Source organism: Camellia sinensis, chromosome 5, assembly GCF_055761805.1.
Source record: "Camellia sinensis isolate YWXY chromosome 5, ASM5576180v1, whole genome shotgun sequence".
NCBI classification, from domain to species: Eukaryota; Viridiplantae; Streptophyta; class Magnoliopsida; order Ericales; family Theaceae; genus Camellia; species Camellia sinensis.
This window is the reverse complement of record NC_138965.1, coordinates 182153167-182169477: the sequence shown is the minus strand read 5'-3', so window position 1 is coordinate 182169477 and position 16311 is coordinate 182153167. Positions and strand designations below refer to the sequence as shown.

At 37.0% G+C, this 16311-nt stretch overlaps 1 long non-coding RNA gene across 1 annotated transcript; it reads right to left on the bottom strand.

The window, feature by feature from the left end:
- Nucleotides 1-246: 246 nt before the first annotated feature.
- LOC145791030 (uncharacterized) lies at nt 247-1572 on the bottom strand. The gene is made up of 2 exons (XR_014330655.1): nt 1295-1572; nt 247-1198 (listed from the first exon to the last, which is right to left on the bottom strand). It is a non-coding gene; the product is annotated as an uncharacterized LOC145791030 (long non-coding RNA).
- Between the last annotated feature and the right edge of the window lie 14739 nt (nt 1573-16311).

The following is a 16311-nucleotide window of genomic DNA, read 5'->3' as shown; positions in this document are numbered from 1 at the left end:
AAATTATGTGTTTGTTTAGATATTTTTTTGTTTCCTGTTTACTCATATTTTTCTCCACAACTATCCATTATGCAATGTTTACATTTTTTTCCCATATTTTTTTTGTATAAAATTTTTAGTAACCTGTAGCAACACAAGTGGTCCTCCAATCTCGCTCAATAATAAAATCCTATCAATTCTTATCCTTTTTTTCCTGTTTTCCTTTTCATTTTTATGGAAATCATCAAAACAAGTAAGAATAAAAAATTGTAAAATTATATTTTTCGAATAAATAAGTATGACATATTTACATCATCTGTACAAGTTTGATTTACAAAAACTATAACAAAAACTATAAATAAAATAAACTATACACTCCACATCACACCCGCTAATGCCCTAACCTGCCCCCAGTCCCACAATCCCGACTGTGGGCCTCCCTCCTCGGTCTCCTGCGGTAGACTCTCTGAATATCTGGCTCCCCCAATCGTAAATGCGTATCCTGTGGAGCCTGTGGGTGTGACCCCCCCTCTACTGCATGTGATGCCCCTGATCCTGTCTGTGGCGGAAGATCGGATACTGCTGTGAGCTGTGAAACTCCATCATCTGGTGCAACTGTATCACGATCTGCAGCTGGCGCTCGACCTCTGCCTCTGTCTGCACCCCGACCTCGGCCGCGACGTCCGCCACGACCAAAACCTCGGCCTCTCTCGCGCGCTCTGGGTGGGGGCTCAATATGGGCCTCAGCGTTAACGTGGGAGATGTCAGTGAGAACTGCATCATGTGTACTCATGGTCGCGGTCGAACTGTCTGGTGGTGGTAACTGGGTGGGTGGGGTAACAACGTCATGCATGTATCAGGGCGGTGTCCAATCAGGGTCAGGCACATAAGGTATGCCAGTATGCTGCGTAGGAAGTACGTCGAGGGAATCTGTAGATATGTATGGGGTAGTATGTGGTGGGGTGACTGATGTCGAAGGAGCTGATGTGGTAGGCGCTGAAGTGGAAGGCGCTGACGTGGACGGCGCTGATGTGTCTGGAGCAGCTGTTGAAGTGTGTACACCGTAGTGGCCGTAATGCAAACGATCTCCTCGATGGGCAAGCTGGAATGCCTGGTACAATAACTCTCGGATCTCTGCAACGGCCTGCAAGGCATGCTGCCCATCACGTCTCAAATGGGCGTCCTCAGCCAAGTGAAACGACCTCCCAGCTCCAGCCACCTGAACAAACATTCAGAGGTATTATTAGGCTACAGTTGACTGAAAGTAAATAAAATATGATTTTAATAATTATCTGAAATATAATATAATACTCACCAATGCCTCAAGATAAGGGCCAACTCCCTGATATCCAGACTCAGACACGTGGCTCGGATTCCCGACTAGTAGGTGTGTATGTCGCCGATACCACAACATGTAAGGGTCGGAAGAGGGGATCACCTCATCGCTGTAGTCAGCCTGTACAATACTATCCCGGCGGGCATCCCATAACTGTATATATCGCATATAAAACAGATGCCAGTCAGTGCCAGCTCGGCCACGCCTATCAGTGACGTGCAACTGCCACTCAGTGTCGAACCGATCCGGCACGGATTGCACCCGATCAAACTATTGGAGGACACGATAGGGGAGATGCCACTCAACCACGTCAAAACAAATAAGTGGCACTCTCGCCATCCATATCTCCTGACCCAGTTGGTAGTAGTTGGGGAGCGTACCGAGGACCCCAGCGTAAGGCTGCCAGATAAACTACAATGACGATAAATAAATTAAATTTTGCTCGTGAACTCAAAACATATACAATGAAGAAGACAACTAAAACGCAATCAAAAAATTTCATACCTCGCCCTCGATCATCCGGTCTAGTTGGTTTCTATAAACTACCACTACGTGGGTCGAGACAACCTCGTGGCCCATGTCAACCCTCCACCGGCTACCTCGTGGTCCGGTGGGCAACTGCATGTCCCCTTCACCCATAGGCAGCTCACCAGGACCAACCAGTTGCCGCCTAGACGGGGTAATAATCAATCTCTCCCATGCCCAAATCTGCAATAGTTTGAACACAATTACAATACTGATATATGGCATACAATATGAATTGACATGTAATAAAATTGTTACTAACCTGTAGCAACACAAGTGGTCCTCCAATCTCCCTCGTACCCACTTGAGCTGCTCGACATAGCATCCTATACAACCATGCCAGAGCCGCGCTACCCCAGCTGTACTGCCCAATCTCCTCAATGTCTCTCAGCAATGGCAAGTACATCAGCTTGACCAGGTTCTGTGACTTATCAGGGAGAAGTACGCCCCCAATAAGCCACAGAATATATGCTCGGGTATGCTGCTGTACCAACTCATCTGGAGCATGATCTGGAAGATGAGCAAAGTGCTCGGCCAGCCACCTCACCCTCACTCTACCTGCCTGTAAATCTGCTGGTGTAGGTGCTACTCCCAATAGCTCAGCACATAGGGCTACCCACTGCTCCGTCGCGACAGATGGGTCAACTCCAGTAACTGCTCGACCATCAATCCGAAGACCATATAGGACGGATACGTCCTACAACGTGACGGTGGCCTCCCCGATCGGGAAATGGAATGTATGAGTCTCTGTGCACCACCTCTCGATGAGAGCAATAATGAGTGCGTGGTCCAGTCGAATATGCCCGATACGATACACACCATAGAATCCCGCGCGTAATAGATACTGCAAGACTCTATGGTCCAACGGATGCTCCCACAATCCAGAATCTGCCCGACGGCATGTCAACACGGTGCGTGCCTCATCCTGCACAACAGAATGACCAATTTAACTAATAACATTATCACGAAATATACAACAGAATGCAATGTATTTTAATTGTAGGCGTAAAGTCCAACAAACGTTATTGCATACCGGACGGTCCCACATCCTGTCAGCCCCATGTTCCTGTCTGAACAGTGGAACCTCCTCAGGTACATGTGCCATGAAGCCTGTATAACTGAAATATTAGATCATCCATATCAAAATCTCATTTAATCATAACATAATAACAGAGAAAACTGTAATTATTGATTTTGTACTTAACGATGTAAAATACAATGAAGTAAATGTTATGGGTTCGAGAAAAGACAAATTTATGTGCCACTTACACGGAAGCAATTCGAAATTAATGATTACATTTATGGCATATTTGATAAAACTTAAATATTGATTTTGCAATGCTAAAAGTTTGAATAAATTATAAATTTTGCAAAATACATATACAATTTTGTAATTGTGAACAATGACTGCAGCATTCTAATTTTTAAAATTTTAATTTATAATAGGTTAATTTTTTTAAAATTTGTAAAATTTTTAAATTATAAAATGTGAACAATGATTGAAGCATTCGATATTTAATTTATTCAAAAATATGAAATTTTGAAATGATAGAAGAACTACGTGATTAAGTATAGAATCATGTAATACACATTTTCAATCAAGTACACGGTGAAAAACTAGTACACATTTTCAATAAATTATACAAGTTTGAATAAATTATACATATTTTCAATTTTGCATTACACATTTTTGAATCTAGTACACATTTTGTAATACACATTTTAAATGTACGACCCCGTTTACAAATACAGAATTTAAAAATACATAATTAAATTATCTATTACAAATGAAGAATTTCAAAATGATATATTACAACATGTAAGTATTACATAGTCTTCATCGACCAAGTCGCGCCGGACATGTTCGCCTGTCATGACCTGTCTGGTGGCACTCACTGCAACGAGTTGTCAAACGCCTGTCTGATATATCCATCTCATTCGGAATACGAGCCATAGATGTACGACCCTGTTTTACTTCTCGCAGACGAACTTCATTAGGCAATAAGGTCCACTGCGGATCATCCCAATAATCTTGATGCGGTATTAGATTGAATTTAGTTTCCCAAACCCTCATGTATACAGGAAGCCTATATATTGGATCAACGTATTGGAATGGATTGTCACTGCATTCAGACATTACAGCGAGCATATGGGAACATGGATAGTGTCTTATCTCATATTTCCCACAACTGCACGTGGGTTGATTCATCCGCACAATCTGTCTATTGCGACCTCGTCCACGGTGAAAAGATGTTTGCACCTTAAATACACGGCGGGGCCTATAAGACAATATTGATACAAACTAATCAAGTTCATGTTTTTAGGTGTAATTAACTTAACAACATAATAATAACAATTTTTTTACATTACAAACTAACCTGTCATACGATATCAACTTGAAAGTATTTCCCCTTGCGATACCCTCCTCCATAGTTCTTTGCATCTCTCTAGGATATTGGAACTCATTGCGTACATCTGTTTCAGCTTGGGCTCCCATCTCGTCAAAATATTTGACGAGTTATTGAAATGTAAATTCAACCATAGCTGAAATAGGTAAATTCTTTGCACCTTTCAAGACGCTGTTGAAGCACTCTGCATCATTACTGGTCAATATCCCCCAGCGATATCCACCGTCATATGCAAGGGCCCAGTCCTCAGGATTCATCTTATGGACCCAATTGATGGCTTCGTGGTTAATAGCCTGTATCTGATCTAAGTAACCATTACACTTTCGTCGTTGATCAGCACTCCCTGCTTTCCACAGAAGTTGTTTGAGCTCCTTATTTCTGAAATGTGTGTTAAAGTTACTGCAAACATGTCGAAGGCAGTGCCGATGATATCCAACAAATTGGAGCGACGGATTCAGCCAATGCCGCGTCACAGCAGGTAAAATACTCTCAGCTCGATCAGATATCAAAGTCACTCCCTGTCGGTCCATGACAATATGTTCCTTGATATTTTGAATGAAGAACGACCAAGAGTCCAAACTCTCCCTGTCGACAACAGCGAATGCAAGCGGTAATATTTTGCCATTGGCAGTGACAATCATTGCTACAAGCAACACACCAGTGTATTTACCGTATAAGAATGTACCATCTATAGTTATAACAGGCCTACAATATCTAAAGCCATCGATGACGGGTTTGAAAGACCAGAAAATAAAGTGGAAGACGGGCATAATGGTTGTATGCCCAGTATATCTGTGCTTCTATGTCACGATGGTGCCAGGATTCGATGTTTGTAATGCATGCATGAATTTAGGCAACTACCTATATGATTCATCCCAATCACCGAATACCATTTTAATTGCCTTTGCCCTTGCATGCCACGCCTTCTTGTATGATATACTATAGTTCATGGTCTTTTTTATATCTTCGATGACATTCTTAATCGGCATATCAGGTTCATTCTGCATACGACAATCAAATATGAGTTGGATTATCTGGATGTGAACACTATAAACAAACAAATATGTATATATATGTAAACATTTATTTTTTATACTAACCGCAACTTGTCCCAAAATATGAGAAGCAATGTAACTGGAGCTAATATTAGTGTGGTCCCTGTTCATTCGTGGGTATAAACAATGGTGAGGACCCCTGTACTGCTTTATTTCAAAAAGACTATGTTTCCTACTAAGAGATGCACGCAACCACCAACTGCCGTCGTGCTTGCAAGCAGACACCCAAAGGTCTCGCTTGGAGGTTACGACCTTATACTCTCGATTATTTGTTGCATGGTACAATTTCACAGCATGTAGAAGTTGCTTCTTATCAACAAAAACCATTCCTCTGTCCAACTCGGGATTTTCAACGCTCCAGATCCAGTTACGGGGAACGACATCACGGGTACTAATGTCAAAATCACCACCCATGTGAATGTTGTCATAGAAAGGGATTTCAACTCTAGGTGGAATGAGGGCATTTTCAGGGTCAACGGGAGCCTGGGCAGCATATTCTTCATCATCATCATCATCTGATCCGCCTAATAAATTTTCTTCATCACACATGTCATTGTCATCATCGTTTAGGGCGACATCAGGACCGTACATGTCATTGTCAGCAAACTGCACCTCGTTCACTGTTTCAGCCATATTACCAGCAACTTCAACCGGAGTGGTATGATGGCTGCATGTGGACACATCTTGTGTGTTGCTGTCAAATTCATACCCATATCCACCACGTGAACTTGATTCTACACCATGGCCCTGAAATGACTGTTGTGTGTAGCCCAGTGGATAACATTGATCTGATTCATACATAGGAGACTGAAACGCTATTGTGTCAATCCCATACGTCAGCAATGTAGTGAACGGACGAGAATCCATTTGTGTCATGTTTGGGATATTGTGTACAATCTCTTTATCAATGTAGACTTCCAAACAATTTGGTGCTTGAAAAGTTGCACCGATACTTAATACGGTGTTCAACGCCTCATCGTCATTGATTGGTAATATCTTGTATTTGCTGTGTGCTTGCCACTGGCGATAATGATATCTACATTTGAAGGTCAATCGGACACTTTCCCCGTAACTTGCCACCTTTGACGTAAACATCTCCTCCAAATTGCTAAGCGTGGTGCCAATTTGCACCGCATATATCTCTTTCGGCTCAGCATCATATGATACGCCTTCATCGGGATCTCGAATTATGTTTCCCTCCCCCCCCATAGAAAATAATTGGAACAGTGTCCATATACTTGCTTCAATTAAGACAAAAAATATTAAAATAGCAACAATATACTTATATCTCCTTGTACTTGTAAAAGAATTATATGAATTTTAACTCATTCAAGTACAATTACTTGTGACGCAAAAACTGTATTTAAGTAATCATCAATTATAATCCAACAATCATTATTGATTTTTTAATTAAGATATGAGTTAAAATAATGATAATGCTTTAGATTTTTTAGCTTTTTAAGAAAAACATCTTACAACACATACAAAATTAACGTCATGCTCTTCTGTTATGCTTTTTACATTACTTATTATGATTAAGATCATGCTCTTGTGCACATTAAATGTAATTCAGCTAAGTTTTAGGTCTAAAAATCTTTTATTAATTTTGGATTAATTTTGTATAAATTATAAAAAAATGATTATAAATTATAAAGTAACAACATTTGTAATCATTAAATAAATATAATTGATGTAAGTTGATTTAGGTAATTGATAAATTATAAATCTAAGTAATTTACATAAACTTATAAGTGTAAGTTGTTAATCTTGTTACTTTGAGTGTAGGTAAACTTATGAATGTAGGAAAATCCAACAATCTTATGAGGTAGGTAAACTTATGAGTGTAGGTAAACCTAACTTTACATCAAAGTAACAATATTTCTAATTTACCTAAATTTCACATGATGACATAAATTATGAGTGTAGGTTGTGACTTTATATAAATTATAAAGTGTTGGTAAACTTGATTTATACATAAAGAAAACTTATTTATACATATTCGTAATCACGCTTGTAAGTAAAATATGTAAAAACGTGTTTTCAAAACACATTTTGAACAAAAATTCAAAACCAGCACTCACTCTTCTTTGTCACAGACACTGACACTCACTCTCTCTATCTCTCTCTCTGACACACACACCCACAACACTTACACTCACATGAAACATATATAATTTTTAATATATATAAATTTTATTTTATAAAATTCAGAACAATTAATTTTTTTTTTAATTTAATTTTTCTTTTGAAATAAATTATTTTTCCAATTATTTTTATTTTTTTTCCAATGAATTTTTTTTTTCAAAGGTGGGGGAATAACTGTCATAAATATAAACCTCAGGGGTGTCAGCGTAATTTACCAAAAATAAAAAATTACATTTTAAGAATTAAAGTAAAAAAATAATCATTTTATATAGCTGATTATTATTTACTATTATCAATTATTATTATATATATTTAATATTGGTCTGAATTTTACAAAATAAAATTTATATATATTAAAAATTATATATGTTTGATGTGAGTGTGAGTGTTGTGGGTGTGTGTGTTAGAGAGAGGAATAGAGAGAGTGTTTGTGAGTGTCTGTGACAAACAAGAATGAGTGCTAGTTTTGAATTCTTTGTTGAATTTTTACATTTTGATTAGAAGTGATTATTATCCACGGGTCAACAGTAAAACCGTGGTTTGCAACCACGTTTTCTGAAGATAGAAAGAATTATTTAACAAAAGCATGGTTATGTATAAATCAAATTTCCTTAATCAGATTTACTTTAAAAAAAATAATTACTTCAAAATTTATGTATAAATAAAATTTCCTTAAAAACGTGATTTGTGTTAGGGAAAATCGATGATTCCCCACAAGTAAATCAATCAATGGGAATAAAAACTAATGCGGAAAAATTAAAACAAAGGCAACACAAGAATTTTTACGTGGTTCCCTCAATGTGAGGTACGTCTACGGGATCAAAATCCGATTCCACTATCAACCAAATAATTCCAAACGATTACAAAAGAGACACTAATGGTCTCACAAAACCACCCTTAGGTGAATTCTAAATAATCACAAATAAACAAAGAGGAAAGACCTCACCAAATAGATGAACTAAAATCTTCAGAACCAGAGTTGAAGAAGACCCAAAATAATAACCCAAATCAACACCGAAAACGAATCAAACAAAGCAACCGAAACCGCACCACCAAGATGTATTCAAGCACTGCCACTCCAAACCAAAAATCACCAAAGGTCAATTAATTGGCACGAACCCCGAATTCGAAAAGTTTTAACAAAAACTTTGTGAAAGCCGTACAAAACCTCCTTTGAAAATAAACAATATATATATATATATTGAATCTTGGGTTTTAAAAACAAGTCCTAATTGTTACCAAATTAGATTGGATCTCCTCAAATATAATGTATAAAAATATATTATACCTAAATCAAGTCAAATTGAAACTCTTTTGATAAACCAATTGGGTCCCACACTCCAATAAGGAGGTATACCCAACAATTCTTCCCCTACCGACTTAGGTGGAGAGATCAACCATACCCGCCAAAGTTCGACACTTCAAATGTTTGTCCCTCGACAAAGTCTTTGTCAACATATCTGAAATATTATCATCTGTGTGAACCTTTTCGAGTTGTAGCAATTTCGAATCTAACACATCACGAATCCAGTGGTATCTCACATCAATGTGTTTTGATCTCGAATGAAAGGTAGAATTTTTACTCAAGTGAATAGCACTTTGACTATCACAATAATGCACATAATTTTCTTGCTTCAAACCCAATTCTTGCAAAAATTTCTTTAACCATAACTCTTCTTTGCAAGCTTCTGTAATAGCAATAAATTCAGCTTCGGTAGTTGAGAGAGCAACACATTTTTGTAATTTAGACTGCCATGCCACAGCTCCCCCTGCAAAAGTCATCAAATACCCCGAAGTAGATTTCCGAGAATCAACATCACCAGCCATGTCAGAATCTGTGAACCCATCAAGCATCGGTTTACCATCCCCAAAACACAAACACACTTTCGAAGTCCCTCGAAGATACCTTAGAATCCATTTTACGGCTGCCCAATGTTCTTTACCCGGATTAGAGAGAAACCGACTCACCACACCAACTGCGTGAGCAATATCCGGCCTTGTACAAACCATGGCGTACATCAAAGAACCAACTGCTGAAGCATAAGGAACTTTCAACATCTCTTCTTTGTCTTTCTCACTTGTAGGACATTGATTCGAACTAAGTTTGAAGTGACCCGTAAGTGGACAACCAGCCAGCTTCGCTTTATCCATATTGAACCTCTCAAGAACTTTCTCAATGTAGCTTTCTTGAGACAACCAAATCAGTCCCTCTTTGCGATCACGAACAATTTTCATACCAAGAATTTGCTTTGCCGGTCCCAAATCTTTCATAGCAAAAGACTTGCTCAACTCCAATTTCAACCTGTTTATCATGGTAGAATCTTGACCCACAATTAACATGTCATCAACATAAAGCAAAAGAATAATAAATTTACCATCTAGAAAATTTTTCACAAACACACAATGGTCCGAAGTGGTTTTAGAAAAACCATTATTCATCATGAAAGAGTCAAATTTTTTGTACCATTGCCGTGGGGCTTGCTTGAGGCCATACAAACTTTTCTTCAATCTGCAAACAAATTTCTCTTTCCTTTTTTCCACAAAGCCTTCCGGTTGTTCCATGTAAATTTCTTCTTCAAGATCACCATGCAGAAATGCGGTCTTCACATCAAGTTGCTCAACTTCAAGGTTCATACTTGCAGCCATGCCAAGTACAACCCGAATAGAAGACATCTTCACAACTGGCGAGAAAATTTCATCAAAATCAATACCTTTCTTTTGTCCAAAGCCTTTCACAACAAGACGTGTCTTGTACCTCAGATTTTTGCCATCATTCTTCAATTTGAAGACCCACTTATTTTTCAGAATTTTCCTCCCTTTAGGTAACTTCACTAAATCATAAGTCTGGTTTTCAAGCAAGGAATTCATCTCCTCTTCCATGGCCTTTTTCCAATCACCTTTCTTTACATGCTCAATTGCTTCTTGGTAGCTCTCAGGCTCCCCTTGATCAGAAATCAACACAAATTCATTGGGAGGATACTTTCTTGAAGGTTGTCGGTCCCTTGTAGATTTTCTTAACTCAAGTTGTGGTGGCGGTTCTTGAGTTGGATGCTCTTCCTTAATTTCTGGCTCAACTTCATTAGAATTAGCATCATCCTCTACATCTTCAATAGGTGGCTGCACATCTCCCCCGTTTTCATCATCAACTGAAGATGAAGGAGATGAATCCATGTCAATGAGATCACTAGTTTTTGGCTCCGGTTGATCACCTTTGCCAAAGTCTTCAATTGTTTGGTCTTCAAGAAACACAACATCACGGCTTCGAATGACTTTCTTGTCGACCGGATCCCATAATCTATACCCAAATTCATCACGCCCATAGCCAAGAAAAATACATTGTCTTGACTTGCTATCAAGCTTGGACCTCTCATCTTTTGGAATGTGAACAAAAGCTCGGCAACCAAACACTCTCAAGTCCTCATAAGACACATCTTTATCGGTCCAAACTCTTTCTGGAACATCACCATTCAAAGGATAGGAAGGAGACAAATTGATCACGTCAACCGCTGTCTTCAATGCCTCACCCCAAAAGGATCTTGGCAATTTAGCTTGTGAAAGCAAACACCTTGTTCTTTCCACAATGGTGCGGTTCATCCTCTCAGCAACTCCATTTTGTTGAGGAGTCTTCTTAACTGTCTTTTGGTGCCGAATACCTTGGCTGCGACAATACTCATCAAATGGCCCAATGTATTCACCACCATTGTCTGATCGGATGCACTTCAATTTTTGCCCTGTTTCTCTTTCAACCATGGCCTGAAAATGCTTAAATACTTCTAAAACTTGATCTTTAGTTTTTAGTAGAAAAGCCCAAACTTTCCTTGAATAATCATCAATGAAAGTAACAAAATAAAGTGCACCACTATGTGTTCTAACTTTTAAAGGACCACAAACATCCGAATGAATCAACTCCAAAACATTTTCTTTTCTAGAAGCAACATTTTTATGAAAAGAAACTTTATGTTGTTTACCCGCCAATCAATGAACACAAGTTTTAAGATGTGTACCTTTCAAACCGGGTAGAAGCTCTTTCTTGAACAATACTTGCAGCCCCTTTTCACTCATATGGCCAAGTCGCTTATGCCATAATTCAGTAGAAGTATCTTCTTCAAGTGCATTGACAACACCTTTACAAATTTTTCCTTGCATCGAATAAAGTGTATGAGTCTTCTTACACTTAGCCACCACCAAGGAACCCTTTGTGAGCTTCCATATTCCATCACCAAATTTGTTGTTGAAGCCTTCATCATCTAGCTTCCCAGTAGAGATCAAATTGAGGCGAATGTCGGGAACATGCCTCACATCTTTGAGCAACAACTTACAGCCCAAATTTGTTTCCAAGCAAACATCACCCATGCCGATAATCTTGGACAAACCTTCATTACCCATTCGAACAAAACCATAATCTCCTGTAGTGTAGGTAGTGAAGAAATCAGCTCGAGAAGTCACATGAAAAGAAGCACCGGAATCAATCACCCAATTGCTCTCTTGGCCCACAAAATTGATACAATCATCTTCACAAACGACCATGAGATCACCATTGGTAGTAACTGTCGTTGTGTCTTCTTGCTTCTTGTCCACACTTTTGTCACGCCTTTTTTCCTTATTCTTGAGCTTTCGGCATTCCCGTTTCATGTGCCCTTTCTCATGGCAATAATGGCACTCAATGTCTTTCTTTGAAAAAAAACCATCTCTTGATTTGTCACGGCTTTGATCACGACCATGAGGAGTCTTACTCCTCCCCCTTGTTTTGCTTCGGCCTCTCACAACAAATGCTTCTGAATGAGAGGAACCCGCTGATTTTCTTCTGGTTTCTTCATTCAACAGGCTACTAGTGACTTGGCCCATTGTGACAACTCCATCGGGCGCTGAATTATTAATCGTCACAACCAAAGTCTCCCAACTTTCGGGCAAAGAACTAAGTAGCATCAAAGCCTGCAACTCATCATCAAAAACAATTTTCATATAAGCAAGTTGGTTAACAATACTCTTTATTTCATTCAGATGTTCCGGAATAGGGCTGCCCTCTTTATATTTTAAATTAACCAACTTACGAAACAGAAAAGCTTTATTTGTGGCTGATTTCCTATCATAAAGGCCCTCTAATTTTTTCCATAAATCATGTGCTGAAGTTTCAGTAGCAACATGATGAAACACACTGTCATCAATCCATTGACGGATAACACCAACGGCTTTTCAATTAAGCCTATTCCATTCATCATCTTTCATACCCTCGGGTTTGCCATTATCACCCTCAATGGGTCCATACAAATCTTTACAAAATAATAGGTCCTCCATTTTAGTTTCCCAAGTTACCCAATTGCTTCCATTGAAGCTAGACATATGACCCACATTCCCCTCCATTGACTTACACAAATAAATAAACTCAAATAGATCGTAAGCTCTGATACCAGTTGTTAGGGAAAATCGATGATTCCCCACAAGTAAATCAATCAATGGGAATAAAAACTAATGCAGAAAAATTAAAACAAAGGCAACACAAGAATTTTTACGTGGTTCCCTCAATGTGAGGTACGTCCACGGGATCAAAATCCGATTCCACTATCAACCAAATAATTCCAAACGATTACAAAAGAGACACTAATGGTCTCACAAAACCACCCTTAGGTGAATTCTAAATAATCACAAATAAACAAAGAGGAAAGACCTCACCAAATAGATGAACTAAAATCTTCAGAACCAGAGTTGAAGAAGACCCAAAATAATAACCCAAATCAACACCGAAAACGAATCAAACAAAGCAACCGAAACCGCACCACCAAGATGTATTCAAGCACTGCCACTCCAAACCAAAAATCACCCAAGGTCAATTAATTGGCATGAACCCCGAATTCGAAAAGTTTTAACAAAAACTTTGTGAAAGCCGTACAAAACCTCCTTTGAAAATAAACAATATATATATATATATATATATATTGAATCTTGGGTTTTAAAAACAAGTCCTAATTGTTACCAAATTAGATTGGGTCTCCTCAAATATAATATATAAAAATATATTATACCTAAATCAAGTCAAATTGAAACTCTTTTGATAAACCAATTGGGTCCCACACTCCAATAAGGAGGTATACCCAACAATTTGTAACCTAGACAGATATATCAATAATTTTGAATATGAAGACATTACGAAGATTCTTCTTTTATTTTTTTGTTCATATAATTTTATAGTATAATTTGTATCAAGTATTGTATTTATTTTTTCTGTTCATATAATTTTGTAACAAGTCATACAAAAATCTTAAATCATAGTGTAACTTTTTTCTATGAAATTATTATTTTTTTCATTGAGTTCAAATAACTCGACTGATTTTGTATGACTTGTTCTTAATTTTTATTTCAAACATTGTTCACGTCATTTTTTATAACTGGTGGTTCAATTAGTGAGATTTATGGACAATTAAAGAAAAGTTAATTTTATTTGCTCAAGCTTCTGCCAATAGGGATCTTAATGACAAAGTTATTTGGTAGGTTATTTCCAATGACATTATACCCTAACTTAGGGAAATAACCTCATCCGAAATAACGTAGGAAATAACTTAGGGAAATAACATACGAAATAACATAAATAAAAAATTAATGAGCTCTCATAATTTTAAGCAATATAAAAAACATAACAAAAAAATTATCGACCTGAATCGAGTCAAACTTGAGTTTCATTAATATTAAAGAGCTCTCATTATGTGTTAAAAATTAGGTATGCTCCTTTCAGATCTCAAGTTGAACTCTCAGTATGTGTCATGTTTATAGGTATTAATTGAGATTTGTCGGATCTACGCGGAAGGGACGTTTGGTGCGGATTGTAAGATTAGTCGATAAATACGTAAACTAATTCAGACATCCGACTATCATAAAAAGTTAAAACTTAATTGAATAAACATAATACAGGCGCATAGAGAATAAGTCAATTGGATAATTCAAATGGGTAAAAATTATCGAGAATGACTCATTTTATAAATCAAATATTTTAATTTTTTCAAACATAATTCCTAAACAATTTTTTTTTTTTTTTATATCAAATGTTTTCATAATAGCATTTTCCATGACGACTTGAAAAGCCTCTTTTGGCAAAGAGGTAAAAAGTAATTTTTTGACTTCTAATTTTTTGTGGATCAAATTATTCGACCTCTAATGTTTATATCAATTTTTTTGTGGATCACTTCTAAAAAGTCATTTATTTATATCAAATTTATAAAAGGGAATGTCATGAAATTTAAGAAGGAAAAACTCGAAAATGAAATTCAACCCTAAATGGGGCATGAAATTCAAGTAAACTATACTTTTTATATTTAACCACGATTAGATTTGAATTTAGTGCATAAATTTAGTCAAACCAATTTTTCTTATCGTAGGGGCATGTGGCATCAATGGCATATTTTAAAGTTTTCTTTCTTTAAAAAAAAATTTAGTGTACTACTTAAAGGGTCACCCATACAAAATATTAACAATCACAATCACTCTTTAAAAAAATTTAACAAGAAAACGAAAGAAGGCCTACACCGACATAAAATTCAATTATCTGACTTTTCTATTTTGCCATATCCCTATCTCCAAAATATATATATATATATATATATTTGTTCCTGGCCAAAATGACGAGAAAACTTCCATAGCAATTTCTTATCACAAATTTTGTTCCTTACTTTTCAATTTCTTGTTCTTACTTAAAAAATTGAAATTTAGAACAAAAATATTTTTGTTACTCTATTAATTTTAAGTTATTACTACTCCACGTCACCTAATTAATAATAATTTTTACAGCCAAATTAACGTTTCTTTTTCTTATGTAATTAATTAACAGCATTAAAATTCAACAAATTATCTATAATTAAACACATTCAACAAATTCAACAAATTATCTATAGCAAAAGATTTCACATTCAACAGATTATCTATAATTAAAATTCAACAAATTATCTATAATTAAACACATTCAACAAATTCAACAAATTCTCTATAATTAAAATTCAACACATTCAACATTCACATTCAACAAATTATCTATAGTTAAAATTTCACAAATATAAACCCTAACCCTAATTTATTATTTCTGATTTCACAACATTTTATTCACAAATATAAACCCTAACCCAAACCCCACATTCATGAACCCTAACCCTAATTTATTCACATTTTATTCACAAACATAAACCCTAACCCTAACCCCACATTCATGAACCCTAACCCTAATTTATTCACATTTTATTCACAAATATAAACCCTAACCCTAACCCCACATTCATGAACCCTAACCCTAATTTATTCACATTTTCACAAACACAAATATATTCACAAATATGTAAAGTAGATGATAGAAGCCATACCAACGAGAGAGAGACGGTACTGAAGCAGAGGGAGCTCGACAGAGAGAGAGCAGGGAGCACAGTGACAGAGAGAGGAGTAAGAGCGAGAGAGAGACAGCAGAGGGAGTTCGACAGAGAGAGGAGTAAGCGTGAATGCAAAACACGGGGCTGGGGGAGATTATATACAAGTTTTAAAATTGTGGTTGTGAACCACGAGTTCACTTGTCACGACCCCAAACCGCCCCTAGTAGTTTGGTGCCGTGATGGCCAGTAGTCCGTAATTACCGAAGGCCAACTTTCAAAAACTTAACACAATCAGAGTAATAATAAACGGGGCTCACAATTGCGGAAGAAGTAAATCAAAATACGAGTCGTCCATAAGAGCTGTGCATAGATCAAATGCAATGTCATACATCTTACAATTTGAATACAGCCAAGCAAAATACATGTTACATCTTGATCAAAAGGCTTCTCGATCCGACATATACAAAATACAATAAAATACAAGTCAAGAAGCATGATTTTCAAGATTTGCCGACATGCAA